This window comes from Schistocerca nitens, chromosome 4, assembly GCF_023898315.1.
Source record: "Schistocerca nitens isolate TAMUIC-IGC-003100 chromosome 4, iqSchNite1.1, whole genome shotgun sequence".
NCBI classification, from domain to species: domain Eukaryota; kingdom Metazoa; phylum Arthropoda; class Insecta; order Orthoptera; family Acrididae; genus Schistocerca; species Schistocerca nitens.
This window is the reverse complement of record NC_064617.1, coordinates 402,357,244-402,379,039: the sequence shown is the minus strand read 5'-3', so window position 1 is coordinate 402,379,039 and position 21,796 is coordinate 402,357,244.

The following is a 21,796-nucleotide window of genomic DNA, read 5'->3' as shown; positions in this document are numbered from 1 at the left end:
CTATGTATAAAATAATGTGGCATATTCAGATCATCATTCTGTTTTATAATAAACAAAATATCACCCAGTATGTCAGTACCTACAACCACCCAGAGTAGTTTTCATGTGAATTTTGGAACTTTATCAAACAATGTGAGCATTAATCAGTTCCACCTTCATGTTCAGACAACCTTAAACCAGCATATCATTTGCAGTGGTCTCTCCCAATCAGAACAATACTCCACAGAGTTCAACAGTACACTACGAAAAATCAGTTTATGCGTGATGCTTGTTCAAGAAATGTAACCCCAGGATTGATCAGTACCCCCCGACATGTGGCAAGACTTACCACATGCTCCAAAAAATTCATTGCTCCATTGCAAAAGTTGAGGAATGATGACCCCAATGATGACACTTCATTGTTTTGTACTCCACATAATCTGTGACATGTGGAATGCAGTGTCTTCCTATTCAAGATGTCCAGGCTGACTAGTGGTACAAGAGCCCTTGCGTCCGCTAATACTTACGTTCTGTACATTCTCTGTGAAAACTAAACAACATTCTACTGGTGCATAGATCTTTGTAACATTGCATTTCACTGGAAATGTCATTTTGTGGTTGTGGAATTTTTACTGGTGTTTAACAACTTTCTAACACTCTGTTTCTTGTTCCTACAATCCCGTGTCCAGTTGAATGTGCACCATATATCCCACCTAAAACATTTTACCTCCAAGGAAAAAAAAAAAAAAAAAAAAACTTCACCTGCCGTGCACTCATGTTGCTATGTCCACCATGCCTACCCGTGTAGCAACCTTCATGGGAGCAGCCAAATTGCTTGGTTTCTGCCTGTGCACTCTCCTTGCGTAACCAGAGGAAGTCCCCTCAGAGAAACATCTAACACTATGCGCTCCATCTTTTGCAGGATATTTCGCCTGTCACCCAGTTCTGTGTCAATCCATAAGTTTGCTCATTCATCTTTCTAATTGTATCCATTGTCGTTTCCAACAATTCTTTGCATTTCTGGGATATTCCAATGGTACTGTTCTGTTTGTGTTACAACTGCATGAGCCCAATATTGAGGAGTTAAAATGTATGTGCCTTATTTAATCCTTCATGGTACATTACAAACATTTTTGCCACCCCCACTAACTGTAATCTGGCCATGTGCAAACAATACTTGATCTCATCAATCACCCGTCTCACAGCAGCTTCTAAGTTATCAAAAGTGCTGCAACATCCTCAGTTGTTTTACCTGAAGAAGGGGTCACTAGGTGAGCTGCAGCTCACTTCAGGGAAGGAGTAGTGTGCCCCAACTAGTTCACCCTGTGTCAAAGCATTCACTTACCTTTGCAAATCAGCATTACTTTCCTTCAGCTCAGCTATCTGTTTCACTGAAGATTCAATCACTTCCTGATATGTAAATAATTGCTGGTGTTTGTGGCCCTGGCATTTGTGTAAACTCTATCTGCCAAAAATACAATACACTTGAAGTACCTGTGCACAAAAATTCAAAGGTAACCACTACAAGTGTCAGTGGTGTTGAGAAACAGCTGAAATCGTTAAAACTGAACAAAGCTCCAGGGCCCAGTTGAATCTCTGTCACATTCTATACTGAATTTGCAGCTAAGTTAGTCCCTATAATCTATTGTAGATCCCTCAAACAAGGAACTTTGCCCCATTCTCGGAAAAAGGCACACCTGTCTACAAGAAAGATAGTAGTAGTGATCCACAAAACTACCGTCCCATATATTTGGCATTTATTTGTTGTAGATACTTAGAACATATCTGAGCTCAAACATAATGAGGGATTTTGAACAGAATGACCTCCTCAGTGCCAACCAGCATGAGTTTTGAAAACATCGAGCATGTGAAACCCCACTTTTCTCACATGAAAGCCTTTTACCAAGGCACTCAGGTAGATGCTGTATCTCTTGATTTCTGAAAAGTATTTTACTCAGTACAACACCTAAGCTTTTTGTCAAAAGTACAATTACAGGGGGTATCAAGTGAAATTTGTGACTGGACTGAGGACTTTTTGGTAGGGAGGACGCAGCATGTTATCAAGGATGGAGAGTCATCGTCAGACGTAGAAATAACTTTGCGTATGCCCTAGAGAAGTGTGTTGGGACCCTTGCTGTTCATATGGTACATCAATACCCTTTGTACACAATATTAATAGTAAACTCAGGCGTTTTTTACAATGAAGTACTATCTGAAAAAAAGCTGCATAAATATTCAGTCAGATCTTGATAAGATTTCAAAGTGGTGCATAAATAGTCAACTTGTTTTAAATGTTCATAAATGTAAAATGTGTCACTTTACAAAACGAAAATATTTTCTATCCTATGGCCTTAATATCAATGAATCGGCCAACTCCTGCAAACACCTGGATTAACACTTTGGATTGATATGAAATGGAATGTTCACATAGGTTCAGTTGTCCATAGGGGAGATTGTAGACTTCAGTTTAGTGGTAGAATACTAAGGAAGTACAATCAATTTGCAAAGGAGATTGCTTACAAATAACTCGTACAGTTGGTTCTAGAATATTTCTCAAGTGTGTGGGACCCATACCAGATAGGACTAACAGGGGACATTGAACGAATACAGAGAAGGGCAGCACGAATGGTCAAATGTTTGTTTAATCCATGGAAGAGTGTCACAGAGACACTGAAGGATCTGAACTGGAAGGCTCTTGAAGGTAAACATAAAGTATCCTGAGAAAGTCTATTAACAAAGTTTCAAAAACCAGCTTTAAATGATTACTCTAAGAACATACTACAACCCCCTACGTATCACTTACATAGGGATAGTGAGGATAAGATTAGAATAATTATTGCACACACAGAGGCATTCAAACAATCATTCTTCCCACACTCCATAAGTGAATGGAACAGGAAGAGGCGCTAATAACTGGTACAGTGGAACGTATCCTGTGCCATGCACCTCACAGTGGTTTTCAAATTATAGATTTAGATGTTGATATAACAAGAAGAAGAAATATGTTCAATCTTTATGGCCAATAGCTCACCATCTTGATTCCATGCACTCATTTGCCTCATGCCCATAATATCAGCAACTGCTATAAGTTATTTGGCTGACTGCATACATGGCATTTCATGATCAGCAAAGTTACACTGCTGGCATTGGGCTGGCTGTAGATAGTGATCCCTATAATTTATCTCAAGTTCAGACATTTCCACAGGTCCTTGCAGTTTCACATATAACATGTGCACGTCTCTAAGGACACAAATTTTCCCTACCATTGCTAAGACTTCAAACCACAGCTAGTGCCCATGTCACAGTTGGAGCATTTGTTCATAGGATTGCAGCAGTCAACACTGTGAATAGTTCTGGCACCAGAATTTTGGAGCCAGGATAGGACCGCAGGATGACACAGGAATTGTCCATTTCTTGTCCAGGAGAAGATGCCCCTTCATCACCAGCACATGGGTTACAGAAGAGGTGGTGGCTGGAACTACTTAGAGAATGAAACCCCCTAATTGCATAGCTCTATATTTATTTAAGTTTGGAGACAGCATTACAGTAGGCAGGAGGTTACTGGCCTCTGATGACATCAGTGGCTGCCATCATGCAGAGTGCTGGGGTCAGTAACTGACAGCTTGAGAGTGAGTGCAGCATGTGTTAGCAGTGAAAGAGAGTAATGTCAGGTTGTAGCAGCCAGGTGTCACCAATGGGTTGTGATGGTTTCATTTGTGCAGCTTTTTTTGTTTAGTCAGCTGCTGCAAGAACCTAGCTGAAGATGTGGTTTTGCTTAACTTCACCCTTTGGACGTGCTGACTAAATTCTTCCGTTCTGTCAGGTTCCTGGATAAGCTCTCTTTCATGCTGAATACACATTTTTGTGAAACGAAATCAGGGCTACAGGCTGAAGCTTGTTCCCTCTGTAGGGTGTCTTTCTGCTGAGCATCACGATAAGAGTTCCTCACACCAGATGGAGTCGTGGTGCAACATTTGTAAAATTTAGGTCAAGTATCCAAAGGCCATATTAATTTGTAACATTTTCCCAAAGCCCTTCTCTAATATTAGTCATACGAGTGTTGCAGATAGGTGTAGCCTACATGTTGCTTGTGCTTGTCAACAGCTGTGGACGGCTGATACCATCACCTCTATGTTCCAAGGCATCACTATTTAGCCACTGTTCAGATCAGATAAAAAAAGAAATGTAAACTTCTGGCCAATTTAACTGATCAAGACTTCGTTACCCCTAGCTATAAGCCTACCAACAGTTCACCTCTCCCTCTCCCAGCATCCTTCCCTTCACTATAGATTGTCCTTTCATTGTGCAGTCGCTTAGCCAGTCTAATTGATTGATACATCAGATTTTTGATACTAATTTTTCACTTTGAAACCCTCATATGATGTTCAAGTAGGCCTACAATGCGTTTTAGCCTACATGGAGAGTTGGGTCGCAGCTTCAGCAAACGTTATTTGTTCCTGTGGAATGTGCTGACGAATAAGACACTATGCGTCGCTGTGGGTAGCCAATAGGGGGCGTGGGAGGGAAATCACGTGCTGGCTGGAGTGTCAGGTTTAACAGTTCTCTTCAGTCGTCGTTGGTCCCGTTCTTGCAGGATCTTTATCCGGCCGCAGCGATGTCGGAGATTTGATGTTTTACTGGATTGCTTAAATGTTCATACGGGAAAATCCCCATTTCAATGCTATCTCGGAGATGCTGCGTCCCATCGAAGTGCGTCAACTATAACACCACGTTCAAATTCACTTAAACTTTGATAACCTCACATTGTAGCAGCAGTAACCGATCTAACCACTGCGCCAGACACTTGTCTTACATAGGCGTTGATGACCGCAGCGCCGTATTCTGCCTGTTTACGTCTCTCTGTATTTGAATACGCGTGGCTATACCATTTTCTTTGGCGCTTCAGGGTATTTCATTAACAGTAATAATTCAGGGAATGTTTCCCGTGGTTCCTCTAAACGATTCAGGAGAATTCCTGGACGAGTCCTTTTCACATATGGACCTAAATCTTGTCAACGCTCCATCTGTATTGACTTCACTTCAGCGGTGACACAAATTATTTTTAATTTATCTTTTTACTAGAGAGGGAGATGGAGTCTCGTCCAGAACTCGACGACTTCCAGAACCAAGTACAGCTGCGGTTCCTCTGGGTCCCATTCTTTGAACTTCTCCTACGAGATTTTCAGGTTGTCGAGCCTGGTCTGAGGCAATCGTCGTTTTCGAGATATGCAGTGTTCTTCGAGCTCCTGTATTATTTTTCATATTTGAGCACAGATTTTCGTGCAGAAACTTAATCCAAAATGTCCCTAGCTAATTGTTTCAATTCGCTTATTGCAGTGGTTCCCAACTTTTGTGAGACGATTGCCTCTAAACCAGATTCTTCAGAAATTTTCTGTTAGTAATGAATGCTAATCACCAGCGTTTCACCAAAGCATTGCTAGTTCAGTCAAAACCCAATTTCGATGAGTATCTTCGTGGAGTCCGAGAAATTGTAATTTTACACGAATTTCACTATCTGAAAATGCACTGAAATTTGTATTAGAAGGTAAGCATCGATTTTAAAGATATTTTAATTGGAAATAGAATTTATTTACTTATGACAAATGCAGACATTACACCAGAGTGTGAGCACTTTTTTATTGCTTACATCGATCATCATTGTCTCTTACAAGAACATTTATATGGCCTCGACTTTAGACAGGTTTTGGTGAAGCTCCATTTTGCGTAGAAAACTGGCAATGTCATTTTGCACTGTTAAGAAATTTCTATAGAGACATACACGAAGAATCTCATTTTGGAAGTGGATACATTATCTATTCTTCTGAATTGGTCGTCGAGTGAACATTCAACTAAAAGAACAATGGCGATAAGCGAGGCCAGAGCTCCATTGACTGCCTGGACACACCGCGCTGCAATATTGACCTGTTGGGTTGTGTTGTGGTCATTGTCGACTGTGCCCTAATGTCATATAACGTTGTGCACAGATTCGTTCCAAAACTGCAGCTTCCATCGTATTGCATTAGGTGGTAATGATCATATTTGAAAATTTTTGTTAGTTATTAATTACTTATCTAATAAATACAATTCCCTCGAAATATGATAGAAACAATCTAACGTGACTCAACCACAATCGAACCCCTTTTGTTTATACCCACAGGAAACTTAGTTTTATCATTAAGATGTCATCGCTGCCAAACTCCCAGCCACCGGGCTACGATAGTTCACAGTATACCTTGAGGGAATGATAAGCGAGATGTTTCTCTCTCATCTCAGCTTAGAAACTAATAAAGACATTTCACAAGGAGTGATAACATAGGTGATTTTTGTCAGCCTTAATAGTTTATCTTTTGGTTTAGTCTAGAAGTAAGTGAATGGTATTGGTAATTATTCAACAGGGCGCTCACGTGACAACTGGAACATAGCTAAGTTTCTGCCTTTAAAGATCGACTAAAAAGTCACCAAAATGGACGAAGTGTTGCAATTGTTTTAAAACAAACGTGGTGATTTTGGTATCATTCTTCTAGTCGTAGTGACATGTTTTTGCTTAAATGCTATCTGTTAGTCTTCAAATTACATTTAAGGGGAGTTTTTCCTTTTTAATAGTCACTTTGAATTCTCTTCCACACTTTGTAGCGTAGTAGTGTTTCTGACGACTCTTGCCTATTAGTAATACATTGCAAATTTTCCAACTACAAGTTAATTACAAGGTTGACATTCTTCAACTATGGGGCCGATCTAAATTAATGTGAAGTTAGAAATAAAACCTTCAGAAAGTGTTGTATGTTCATTATCTCACTTTTCATGTTGCACTGTTGATGGTGTATAACAAACGAATTTGCAGATTGTGGTTTAACAACCCTCCAGTTCATTGTCCTTCTTCTGCCCGCAGTAATATGAGACGTACTTTCTATTTTGTCTCTGTATCCTTGTTATCTACACCTTAAGTGAATTTGTGCAAGTTAGTTTGTTGATATATGCTCTACATCAACGTATAACTGCCTTAATTACATATGTATTAACTTTTCTCATTCTGGGAAATGAGAAGGAGCAATCTGTTTTACTCGGTTAAAAAATTTCTGCAGACAAGATCGCGAAATTCCTTCTTTATTTTCGACAGACTTTGCTGTCATTTGGGCTTCAAAAATTTTTGTTACGCATCATATTCCTTGTGAATTTGAACCTCATGCCACGTTGTCATATTAGTCGAAATAAGGAAGCACACTGTGCAAACGTGTCAGAAATAAAACATTTACAATCATAAAGCATCTTGTGCACATGGTCATGTCCGTTATGTAGCGCTCACAGATGATTGTCAAATCTTAAAAGTTACAATACGAGTATACAGTAACATGTACATCAACATCTGTTTGCGTTAGCTTGACATGTTCCATCTGATGATGATACATTTTAGATCGCGTGTGTATATGGTACAACAGTTGTGTATCACCCCACATTATCGGACCAGCTGTCATAATCTACTGAGCGAAGTGCTGGGACATCGAACGCATGCGATCGCAAAAGAATATGCTACATCTGAGCAATTTTCTAAGGATTGGTGACAGATAGAGACCTTCACCCAACACTAATGAAAAATCCAGTGTCTTAGATAAATTTCATTTGAAACAACATATTATGTAATATGCACGAAACGCAAACTCATAGTGACTCCTATTTTTCATTGCAAACTTTTTGGAGTTTTGCGCAGTGTCTTACTTAAATGGAAATATCACTAAGGACCATTAACGAAATGATAGGCACGTCATCAAAAATGGTTCAAATGGCTCTGAGCACTATGGGACTCAACTGCTGTGGTCATAAGTCCCCTAGAACTTAGAATTACTTAAACCTAACTAACCTAAGGACAGCACACAACACCCAGCCATCACGAGGCAGAGAAAATCCCCGACCCCGCCGAGAATCGAACCCGGGAACCCGGGCGTGGGAAGCGAGAACGCTACCGCACGACCACGAGATGCGGGCAGGCACGTCATCATGAAGGAGGCATATAAAGCTATAAGTAAGGCAAAAATGAAATTTTTTTAACCAATACTTTCTGTAAAATCGTTTGAGAATAGACTGTAGAGCTTGCGCCTCGATTCTGTCATCGGAGCTAGTCGCCGACCGGCCGAAAGGGAGCAAACAATGTCGGCCTCCCTTTCCGAACAAACGAGTGAACTAGCCCAGTGCTTTGGACGAAAACTGTTCACTGAGCATCGGCCACCGTATTCTGCGCGGACTGTACTGACAGACAGGAACGGCCGACCACTGCGTTGGGTGCTCATAAAAATCGCATGGAATCAGTGGAAGGAATCACTCATGAGTTCCAGAGTGCTACTAGTAGTCCATTGAGCACTGTGCGTAGGCAGTTATTTCCCGTTCTACAATGTTAAATTTCTAGAAATGGAAAGCTTAAAGTCCAAGTGGAAAAACAAATGTACTTTGCAAATGTGATTAATGTTCAAACTGGTGGCCTTCAGCATCAATACATTTCTGAGTACGAGTCACCACTGATTCCGTACATTGTACCAAAGTGTCCAATGAGATTTCTGTGCACACCACCTGAATCTCATTCCAAAGTGTGTCCAGGTTACGTGGTTTACGTTTGTACACCTCATCTTTTACTGTGCCCCATAAGAAGAAATCCAGCGGCGTGAGGTCTGGAGAGCGTGCAGGAAACTCGATTGGTCCCCTGCGTCCTATCCACTGGCCTGGCACATTGTGATCCAGGTATGCTCAGACGTCCCTATGATAGTGCGGCGGGCGCCATCTTGTTGGAAATAAAACTCATCATTACCGTATAATGCATGAATGGCAGGGAATATGGAGTCAGCAAGCATTGTTAGTTACGTTTCTCCAGTAACAGTACCTTCAAAGTGGAAAGGCCCATGAGTCCCCTTGCAGACAAACCACACCACACTTTTACACCAGGCAAATTGACATCCTTTTCAACTGTAATGTGAGGATTATCTTCAGCCCAGTACACACAATTGTGCCTATTGACAGTTCCATTGAGTTTGAACTGGGCTTCATCCGACTAAATTATACTACCCATAAATCCTGGTTCACGTCTCACCATCTCCTGAACCCATTCACAAAATTCTAACCTTCGATCTGGATCGTCATCACTTAGCTGTTGCACCAGCCTTGGAATGTACACACGAAACTTGCCTTTCTTCAGAATGCGTAGCACACTACTAGCACTTACATTACTCTCACGTGCCGTTTGCCTTGAAGATTTTTCAGGCGAATGCTGAAACAGTTCCAAGACCGCAGTTGTGGAATCATCACTTGTAGCTGTACGAGGTCGCCCTGATCGACCTTTATGCACATCACACACTGTTCCAATGAATTTAGAATTTGTCTCGTAGACGTGTAATTGTTAACCTTGAAGGTGGTTCTGTACCCTACTCACTTCTCCACTGTCTTCGAACCGCAGCTACATTCTCAAACTTCCAGTACCACTTAATTATCTGCTTCCCCGCTTCAAAGCTCAAACGCACGTCCGCCATGTTGCAGTTACTTCCTTGTCATTGCTGCCACCTGTTGAAGAACCATAACATTTACTTTCTCACAGATATTTAACCTTGTAGAACGGGAAATAAATTGTCTACAACAGTTCAAAGTGTGTATACATATTTTTGATGCACCCTGTATTGAGGCACTTGTCATAACATTGTACCAGTTTTTGAATACCTTCCTCATAGAAGTCTGCTGCCTGACTTGTTAACCACTGCATCACCACTGTTTTGACTTCGTCAGCGTCTTGAAGACGTTGGCCGCCCAGCTGTTTCTTGAAGTGCAGGATCAGATGGTAGTCACTGGGCGCAAGATTGGGGCTGTACAGAGGATGATCTAGAGTTTTCCCATCGAAAAGGTGTGATGGGATCTTTGGTCTAATTCGCCACATGCAGATGGGCATTGTCTTGCAGCAAAACAATGCCCTTGCTCAACTTGCCACGTCTTTTGTTCTGAATTGAACGGCGCCGATTGTGCAATGTCTTACAGTAAGCTACTGCATTGATTGTCTCATTACGAAGCAGGAATTCCACAAGCAATACTCCTTTTCTGTCCCAAAAAACTGTGCACATGATTTTCCGGGCAGAAATCGTTTGCTTAAACTTCAGTTTTGTGGGTGAATCTGAATGCCGCCATTCCATGGACTGTTGCTTTGATTATGGTGTGACGTAGGCCACCCATGTTTCATCGCCCGTAACAATTCGGCTTAAGAAATCATCACCGTCGTTGTGGTACCGCTCAAGGAAAGTCAATGCACTGTCTAAACGTTTGGTTTTGTGCAAATCCGTCAACATTTTCGGTACCCAACGTGCGCACAATTTTCGGTAATTCAAGTGCTCGGTCACGATGCAATACAAAACACTACGAGAATCATTAGGAAAGTCATCCCACAAGGAGGAAATCGTAAAGCGTCTGTTTTCTCTCACCTTATTTTCCACTTCCTGCACCAAACTTTCATTAACGACCGAAGGACGCCCACTTCGTTGTTCATCATGCACATTTGTGCGGCCATCTCTAAATGCTCTCACCCACTTTCTTACCATTCCATCACTCATAATGTTTTCTCCGTAAACTGCACAAATCTCACAATGAATATCGATCGCTTTTAGGCCTTTAGCACTAAGAAATCTTATAACAGCCCGTACTTCACAGTCAGCGGGACTCACGATTATCGGAGGCATCTTAAACACTCAGTACACAACGTAAACAAGGAAGAATTAGACTGTAATGGCGTCAGTGCGTAGACAACAGATGTAGGTACTCAGTGCACATGCGCAGAACGCCAACCGCAGCGCTGCGGCCGCGGTGTGGCAAAACGGTTATTACTTAAAAAACAAGCCTCGCAACATTACCTGAAATAATGTGTAGTGCCAACTGTGCAGTACCGAGGATGTGATTTTACGGTATGGAGATATTCGTCGTGGTTAGGGTGTGGTTCTTTATTATGATAAAGACACCTTTAAATGCAGAAGGATATGGAAACATTTTATGGCATTGTTAACTGCCTACAACAGAGAACCAGTTCGAAGACGATGACTGTATCATCATGACAATGTAGCCTGCCACAAGCGTGATCTCTGAGGCAATGGCTTGTGAACAATAACATTCGTAAAGTGGACTGCTCTACTCAGATTACTGGCAGAACCAAATGGAACACTTTTCAGTTGAGTTAGAACGTCGACCTCGATCCAGACCCCAGCGTCCAACATCAGTACCATTTCTGGATTCGGCTCGTGAGGAACAATGCGCTGTCATTCTTCCATAGACATTAAGGCATCTCATTGAAAGTGTCCCCAGCGAAGGATGAATACAACTTATATTAATGACCACTTATAAGTGTCCGGATACTTTTGATCCGTTAGTGAATGTTCGCGCTGAAACTTGTGGTGTTATCTCTTTTAAATATTATTTCCTTATATCAGTGCTGTCTGTATGTGGCAAATTTTTCTTATATTTCTTGAAAAATTTAGTAAATTGAACCAGTTGCGATTTTCATCAAACAGAAACCAGCGAAATACACTATGTGATCAAAAGTATCCGGACACTCCCCAAAAAATACGTTTTTATATTAGGTGCTTTGTGCTGCGAACAACTGCCAGGTACTCCATATCAGAGACCTCAGTAGTCATTAGATATCGTGAGAGAGCAAAAAAAAGGGGCGCTCCGCGGAACTCAAGGACTTCGAATGTGGTCAGGTGATTCGATGTCACTTGTGTCATACGTCTGTATGCGAAATTTTCACACTCCTAAACATCCCTAGGTCCACTGTTTCCGATGTGGTAGTGAAGTGGAAACGGGAAGGGACACGTACTGCACAAAAGCCTACAGGCCGACCTCGTCTGTTGACTGACAGACTGCCGACAGTTGAAAGGGTTATAATGTGTAATAGAAGACCTCTATCCAGACCATCACACAGGAATTCAAAACTGCATCAGGATCCACTGCAAGTACTATGACAGTTGGGCGGGAGGTGAGAAAACTTGGATTTCATGGTAGAGCGGCTGCTCATAAGCCACACATCACGCCGCTAAATGCCGAACGACTCCTCGATTGGTGTAAGGAGCGTAACAGTGGAAAAACGTTGTGTGCAGCGACGAATCACGGTACACAATGCGGCGATCCGATGGCAGGGTGTGGGTACGGCGAATGCCCGGTGAACGTCACCTACCAGCGTGTGTAGTGCCGAAAGTAAAATTCGGAGGCGGTGGTGCAGTGGTGTGGTCGTGTTTTTCACGGAGGGGCTTGCGCCCCCTTGTTGTTTTGCGTGGCACTATCACAGCACTGGCCTACATTGCTGTTTTAAGCACCTTCTTGCTTCCCACTGTTGAAGAGAAATTCGAGGATGGCGATTGCATCTTTCAACACGACCAAGCACCTATTCATAACGCACGGCCTGGGGCGGAATGATTACACGACAGTAACATCCCTGTAATGGGCTGGCCTGTACAGAGTCCTGACCTGAATCCTTTAGAACACTTTTGGTATGTATTGGAATGCCTACTTCGTGCCAGGTCTCACCGACCGACATCGATACCTCTCCTCAGTGCAGCACTCCGTGAAGAATGGGCTGCTATTTCCCAAGAAACCTTCCAGTACTGGATTGAACGTAAGCCTTCGAGAATGGAAGCTGCCATCAAGGATAAGGGTGGGCCAACACTATACCGAATTCCAGCATTACCGATGGAGGGCGCCACAAACTTGTAAGTCATTTTCAGCCAGGTGTCCGGATACTTTTGATCACATAGTGTAATTCTGGAGCAATTTTAATAGACGAAGGAGGTCAGTTTTTCACTCTGAAACGATAGTAACTCAGATGTTTTCTTTGAGATAGATTATTTTTTACAAATTAGAAAAGCTTAGACACGGGACCTGGGCACAGATATCAGTCTATCGACTGCAGATGCTTGTGGCAGTCTGAAGCTTTGAACCGTTCCGAGAGTTACCTCCCGTCCTTGGTCCTTGTCAGTGCTCTCTCCGGTAAAATGAAATGTCGTGTGGCTAAGGCCACCCATCGGGTAGACCGTTCGCCTGATGCAGGTCTTTCGATTTGACGCCACTTCGGCCACCTGCGCGTCGATGGGGATAAACGATGATGGTTAGGACAACACAACACCCAGTCCCTGAGCGGAGAAAATCTCCGACCCAGCCGGGAATCGAACCCAGAACCTTAGGATTGACATTCCGTCACGCTGACCACTCAGCTATCGGTCCGGACCTCTCTCCGGTGAACAAGCATTTCTAGTCCATTTCTAATCAGTATGGGTGGAGGGGCGAGGCGACATTAAGTGCGAGCGTTATCGACTGTCCACTATCTACTCTCTAGCGTCATAATCGCTACCTGTTGCGTGGTGGTGGGGGTGGGGTGTGGGGGAGAGCGATTACAGTATCTGCTTTATGTGTAAGTGAAATCTTTTAGTCGGACCAACACAAAAAGACATGCCGTTTCGAAAGTGGCCGATATCCCATAAACCGGCTCCGTCGAAGGTCGCTATCGGTGGACAGTAATCGGTATTTCAGCATACCTGTCGTCGAAACTTCTACTTAGCCGTTGGCTATGGCTTTTCTTAATAGCTCTCCATTGTATTCTGGTGTTTTCGCTGGCGAATGTGTGCTGTGTCATACCGTTACAGTATTCAGCCGCTACCGCTGAAAAGTACATCTGTTTGTAAGAGGTTAAGACGGTTAGCTAGTGTGCCTTTTTCGGGGAAACCTATGCTTACGATCAGAAAATTTAGCTCCTACGTCGTTAATAAGTAACGGGTAACATCATGCAGTCACTGAATTCCCGTAATGCCTATGTTGTTCATGGCCGGCTCCAGGGGGGAGGGAGTTGGTTGGTTGGTTTTTTGGGGAAGGAGACCAGACAGCGAGGTCATCGGTCTCATCGGATTAGGGAAGGACGGGGAAGGAAGTCGGCCGTGCTCTTTGAAAGGAACCATCCCGGCATTTGCCTGGAGTGGGGGGGAGGGAGTGAACCGTGCCATCGCCCAGGGCGACAGCTTTTTGAGGGCCGGCAAATTAATCTTGCATAAATAAAGAAATATGAAAATAAATTGGAAATACAAATTATTCATAAAATCAAGGGTCTTATTAAAAATTATCTACGGTACAGAAACTGTGTGCTCAGATTTACGAAAGAAACGTTCACTCCCACAAAAAATTGGAAATATTTATTGCTGAAGACATTGGTATAGACAATAATTTTATGAGTATGTAAAATATGCTTATATAATCACATTATATTCTATAGCAATTGCTCAAAAAGACGTTTCATTCGTCACACGTACAACACCACTGATTGTTGTCTCGTTATCAGAACGGAATCGTGAAATACCTGACAGCCGGATCGCGCCAATGTTCGCGAATTAAAAAACAGATTTGAAGTTTTAAGTATTTGGCTACTATTTACTTACTTAACAGTATTTGTACGAATCTTCCACAGACTTCCACAAGTCTGTTTATGACGTGGAGCAATTATAAACACAATAGTACTTTTACTGTGGAGTTCTTCGTTTTCAAGAGTACGATTTCAAAATATGCCCTCTCCATTTCTCTTTAATTTGTACTAGGTGTATGTATAACAATTTCAAATGCTGGTATTTGACGCATGTTTTCTATTTACAGTATTGTAAAAAAATATTAAAAAAGCTATGAAGCAAGTTGTGCATTGAAATGGCTAAGACGGTTTTGATGGTTCGTATTTCTCTGAAACAAATGGCAGATCTTGTATTACACATAATCCATTGTGCATTGAAATGGCTAAGACGGTTTTGATGGTACGTATTTCTCTGAAACAAATGGCAGATCTTGAATTACACATAATCCACTCAAAATTATAAGTTTGTTTGACATTAGCATTAAAACTTCGAATGATTCATAAAAAGCTGAAATTATATTTGAAATGTTGAATAATTTGCAAATAAATAAGTAAAATCAACAACAAAATACGGATATTTTCTTTTAGAAGTTTTAGATAATGAATACTGAGTCTTAGGAATTTTTCGACTTGAGTTCACGGGGCAAATATTTTTGGGAGGTGGTAGCCGTGCACAGTGGATACGCCGCTCTCAGTTGGCAGTTTCATTATATTGCAATAATGGTCGCTTGCTTCGTTTATTAATAGATAAGTAGCGAGTTAAGTGTTTGATATAGTGGATTGTAGGGCTAATATAAGTCTGTATGCGGTCACGAAACAAATTTTATTTGCCAGACACAATTTACTTTCGTCTATTAACTTCGAACGATAATGATGCAGGTAAAGACAGTTCTATCACCTTCCGTATCATTCCTTATGGGGGCTGTTTAGTAAGGACAATAACGATTCTGTTAAAAGATGATAATTGTACATTCAGCTGGTAGTGCCAACGTATTAATAATTTTGGGTGAAAACGCTTTCTCACTGTGACGCGACGTGTTTTCGTTAGGCTATGAGTTACTGGCGAATGTTGTAAACTGTTGTAATGTCTGAGGGTAGGAAGCGTCTTTCAGGCAGCCAGAATGGGAAAAGACGAGCGGAAAGAGAAAATGTAGATAAAAAATTGAAATTTTCGTTAGACGAATTTTTCCAACTTAAAGAAGATTTTGATCAGAATGATCCAAGCACAAATGCAGATGTAAACGTATATCAGGGTAAGCCTTCGGTAGATGAAGATGTAACTTCAACGTTGCAGGGTAAACATGACATCGTATGAAAGCTCTCTGATGAATATGAATCTGTGCCATCTGATTCTAGTAAGTGCTCATCTGATACTCAAACTGTCATTTATGTAGTCGACTCAGATCCCGCAAAATGGCACGACAAAACGATGATTTTGTTAGGACAACGTTAATTAAAAGAGAGCCTCCAGAAAAGGAAACGGAATTTGAAAGCTGTCCTAAGGATGATTCTGATCGTCGCTTTACGTCTAAAAATTACAGTTACAATTTGTGCAGTGGTGAAATTGTTCAGATGAAATGGTTAGTTTATTCAAAAAGTGCAGATGCTGTTTTTTGTTTCAGCTGTAAACTCTGTTCGAACATTAAAATATTACTGACTTCAGGTGGTTACAATAACTGGCGGCCATTTCTGAGACATTAGCTAGGCACGTTAAGATCCAAGTGCACTTAGAATGCACCAAAAGTGGGTGGAACTCGCCAGAAGATTAAAATCTGGCAATACTGTAGACGCAGGGACCCTGCAGAGATTAAATGCAGAAACCCGGCATTGGAAAGGTATGATCGAACGCCTGATAGCAGCTACTCAGTTTTTGGCTAGTGTCTTCCCTTAATAGCAACTTAAAACAAACTATTCACTCACAACGATGGGAATTTCTTAAAACTGATCGAATTATTCGGTAAATTTGATTTATTTCTATAGGAGCACAGCGTGGGGTGAAAATAAGTCGTCATTATCTGGGTAAAAACATACAAAATGAAATACTTCACATTCTTCATAAAAAAATTAAACAAAATATTGTCTTCATTGAGATCTGCTAAATATTATAGTTTAATTTTGGATCTACACCAAAAGTTTCTGGTGTTGAGCAAATGAAATGATAGTGCGTTTTGTGAAAGTGACTTCTACTGATCTTGACACGTGCGATGTAAATATTAGTGAACATTTTCTTGGATTTTTAAATGTAAGAGATATGTTTGGTTTGGGGTTGGGGCTTCAGAAGAAATGAAAATACTTTTGGAGGACTTGAGGGGTCAGGGCTATGATAATGGCTCTAACATGAAAGGCAAGAACACAGGAATGCAAAACAGGATTTTAGATGTAAATTCGAAGATATACTATGTTCCCTGCAGTAGTTATAACCTAAATCTAATTGTGAATGATGCTGAAAAGGCATCAGAATACGCAGATTCATTCTTTTGTTTAGTGAGAAAAATTTATGATTTCCTTTCTGCGTTTACGCGACGCTGGCAGTCCTGAATGATCATACATGTAACCTAACGCTGAAGCTACAAAGTACGACAAGATGGGAAATTAGGATCGATACAATCGCTCCTCTCAACTATAACATAGGGGAGGTCTATCATGCTCTAGTTGAAATAATCGAAGACAAAAATACAGACAGAATAGTTGCACATGAGGCTTGTAGTTTGGCAAACATTCTTGATTTTACGTTCCTTCGTTCAGTGCTAATATGGTGGGGGGAGGAAATTAGTGTTTAACGTCCCGTCGACAACGAGGTCATTAGAGACGGAGCGCAAGCTCGGGTGAGGGAAGGATGGGGAAGGAAATCGGCCGTGCCCTTTCAAAGGAACCATCCCGGCATTTGCCTGAAGCGATTTAGGGAAATCACGGAAAACCTAAATCAGGATGGCCGGGGACGGGATTGAACCGTCGTCCTCCCGAATGCGAGTCCAGTGTGCTAACCACTGCGCCACCTCGCTCGGTGTGCTAATATGGTGTAATGTATTACTCCACATCAATATTGTCAACAAACACCTACAATGTATTACCACAGTTATACCGAAAGCTGTTGACTTACTCGAAAAAATAACAGAGCATTTCATAAACTGCAGGGAGGACTCCAAATTCCAAGATTAACTGCTTCACGCTAAGGAACAGGCAACCCAGCTCCATATACAAAACCCAGTGCTAGGTGGTACAACGCAGATACGAAAGCAAAGGAAGAAGAAACAGTTACAATATGAGGGAAAAGATGAGAAAATTTAAGAAGATCCTGAATTGCAGTACAAAGTAGATTTTTATTTTAAAGTAGTGGATGTTACAATATGCGCTCTCAGTGAGAGATTTCAACAGCTCAAAAGTCACAGTGAGCTTTCTGATTTTTTTGTATGACCTTAGTGAAATTAAAGACATGTCGCCTGACGTTCTAAGTGAAAAGTGTTCCAAGCTGTGCGACAGTTTAGTCAAGGACACGCTAAGAACGTCAGTTTTGTCGATTTTAAAGATAAAGTAGTGTCAACGTTGTTGAAGTCTGGTAGGACAAGAGTACGGCTTTGTGCCCAACATAAGTGTAGCATTACGAATTTTGCCGACGCAAGCGGTGATAGTGGCAAGAGGAGAACGAAGTTTTTCGAAGCTTACCCTGAAAAACACTTAGTCTACCTGAGATCAACAATGGGGCAGGCACGACTGAGTGCGCTGCCAACAGGAGTTCGCTGGCGCCATAGCAAGAAAAATATCTGTCTTATAAGGTAAGCGTTTCACACACGTTTTCCATTAATTTTAGGTTTGATTGATTTATTATATCATTTTTTCAGTCATTTGCATAGTGTATATTTGTCGTAGGGTATGCTTACATTTGTTTTGTCTAACGGCGAAATAAGTTAACAAATGTCATCTTGCCTGTGCAGAATGATTGTTTGAGGTTTCACAATCTACAGTCCCTTTATTTTTATTCTTCCCTGAGATATTTTTAAATCGATTAATCGTTGGTATCGATATTGACAATACCAACAGTAAATTATATCGAATATAAATATTCATATTTCTATGTCCCGGCCTTAGTTCAGTGCGCAGTGAGCAGAATTGCTTTTGTTTCTTTGTCTTAATTATGTGCTGCGATGAATATACGTCGCATGTGACGATAAACGTCTCTGAACAAAGTGCTTTCAGGAAACTGTGATAAACACAACAGTTAATCGGAAAGACGCTCATCCTCAGCTCAAGGAACTAGAATAAGTGAACAGATTTTAGTTTTATTCTCTGTCGGTGACATAAATTAATCTTGGTTGACATATTAATTTTGGAGTTATGGCATATATATTGCATTGCAAACGTACCACTTACTGTTTTTTTGATCTTACAGATGTATTCAAAACAAAGAGACTATGATATGTGAAAATAAGGCGTTATATACGATTTATATTGTGAGAAAAGTTGACGATGTCGAAAACTGGGGCAGGGTGGGGTCGCTTGAAGTTTTCGCACGGGGCAGCAAAATTCCTGGAGCCGGCCCTCAGGCTGTTCGAGGCTATCTGTTTAGATAGCGGCGTGTAAATTTTTCAGTTTACTTCCGAAAAAACCATGAATTACGCAGCTGCGCAACATTATTTAGATCATTCAAGATAAATAGAAAATCTAGTAACACTAAGCAACTGAGTGACCTAAAGTCACGGTAATGGCTTCAGGGACCGTCGAGGAACTAGTCTCACATTGCCTTCTCTCTTTTGGGCACTAAATGTATTCACGTATACGATCTGTTGGTGAAAAATCGCCATGCCACATTGTAACTCACTTATAAGAACTTCAACTGAAAACTTCTTGGTTGTAGTTAGGGCCTATCCTTATACGCATTAAGTAACCAAAGTTTGCTGTGCGTGTGGTTGTCGACTGTTTTTGGCGACCAAAATATGAGAAAACTACTCACAGTTTACTTTCGGTAGTTCATTTTATAAATGCTGTACAGTCTATAACGAAAATGTATTCCAGGCTAGGGAAGATATCCTCAAACGTAGAGGAAAAAAATATCTTACATGGACATGGGTCCGCAAACGCTTTATTTCCATGTTAGAACTAAGTTTCTACAGCTCGTCAACATATCAGTCATAGAACGTATCAGCACAGTATGAAATACTTCTCTATATGAAATGTTCATAATGCCATCCGTTAGCAAGGATAAGTTCTTCAAGCTGCCGTCACATTGAATCTGTGATGTGCTGATGTGTCCCGGGCGAACTGTACATGATTTCACAGCCTTCCACAATACTGCATAGGTACGATGACTGTACATCTTGTACTGGGGTTCCGTAGAGAAGAGATATCAAATGCCCCCGCAAATAATGGTCTAGTTTACGTTCTGAGAACGCGGAGGCCAAGAAACTGCTCCACATTTACCTATGCATTTGTCCCGGACTGTTATTTAGTAGACTACGTACATTAACTCTCGTAATACCAAGAGGGGAGTGGGATACCTCATGCCCACCTTTGGAAAATATTGGCGCCTAGACTTGTACTTTATATTTAAAAATTTTGAAAAAAAAATTGTTGTCTCTAATGATTTCTTCTCCCACATTCATTAACTGTTTCAAATCTTCCTGTAAAACGTAACCCAAAAATGTAAGTCTCAAGAGTGAATGTGACTTTTCACAAAAAATGTCATATTGTCATGTTCAATAATCGGTTTTCTGCCTGTTGTTTGCGTCTTTCCGGCACGATATTTCAACGGCGTGACTTGCAGTCTACTTCAGGTGCTGCCTGATACTGATACAAACAGCAAGGAGACTGCGAGTCACCCAGTTGAAATATCGTGCAGGACAGACGCGATTATTCAACATGACAACGCCTCGCCGGGAAAACCGGACGAATTAAATGGCATACTCATATTTTCAGGTTCAGGACCATTCTTACATTCGACATATCTTTAAAAATTATGTTGTGAACAAAAGCCAACGACAACTAACGAAATTTGAATTTTTTAAAAAATTTTGTGGTGGTAATGAAGTACCCACTTCGATAGTACCAGTTAGGAAAAATGCGTTGGTATTGCTAAGATTGTGCTACAAAATGTTTGCAGGTTCTTGACCCCACGTATACATGAGTGCCTATTTCTAAATTACGTTATTCATAAACGTTAACAATAATTAACAAAATTTTACTTAAAAAATGTAGTGGACATAAAGCAGCCCCTCACCTCTTTTGTACTACACATTATGGAATATGCTTTGGTATTGCAAGGCTTAGCACTGAAATGAGGAAGGGCTCCATCGCGCATGACATACACGTTTTGTCGTAATCGTCAAGGCACGAAGCCGCTCTTGCCCGCCGTGAACGCCAGTACCAACGCTGGCAAGACGGAAAATAAAAAGAGAAGCCCTAACACATGCAGTTCTGGCCATGTTTTGCATGATTCTCTTGGCCGCTAAGGTGTATACTGGAACTGTCCCCATCAATCTACTGCAAATAAATTCCCAATTGGGAGAATATCCTCCCCATCCCCGCTTGCAAGAAAAATAGTCCGCAGCTCGTGGTCGTCCGGTAGCGTTCTCGCTTCCCGCGCCCGGGTTCCCAGGTTCGATTCCCGGCGGGATCAGGGATTTTCTCTGCCTCGTGATGACTGGGTGTTGTGTGATGTCCTTAGGTTAGTTAGGTTTAAGTAGTTCTAAGTTCTAGGGGACCGATGACCATAGCTGTTAAGACCCATAGTGCTCAGAGCCATTTGCACCAAGAAAAATAAACAGAGTCAAAACAGAATAAACTTAGATTAAACCCCATGGCTGAATAGAGCAACATGCACGCTCTCAAACAGCCCGCCCACCCCCTCAGGGTGGGAATGAAAAGAGGAAAAAAAATGCACAAGTTCTATCGGAACAGGCAGTTTCTCCGTTGAGACTGGGTGGAAGAACGTGAGGCCCCAACAGTTACCAACAATGCCGGCCCACATGTTGACTTGCCTTTGTTGATGACGTGATGGTGTCTATTCATGAGGATTCTCGACAGCCCGTGCGTGCTGATTGTCAAAATTTACAGTCTGATAACGCTGAAACGAAGCCTCATCCGTTAACTGCACATACAAGTATGCACTAAAAGGAGGGCTGACATATTGTTGGATGAACCATTCTCAGAAGTGTACCAATGCAGGAAAATCAGCTGCTGGTAGTGACTTTAAGACGACGATCAATTGCTTCCAACGTCCTGTCGGGGCAACGTCGTTCTGCAAATCTCTTGCGATACAAACGTTGACTGTCATGCCCATTACCATCTGTTAATCTGTACAGGAAATGGACACTGCTAACTCCGTATTTTATTACACTTCTATTGCATTGTGCGAGAAACTAAGTCCGTGATGAACATTAAACCGTTGATATTATCAGAAAAATGGGATACCAGCACAAGCAGTGAATGAGT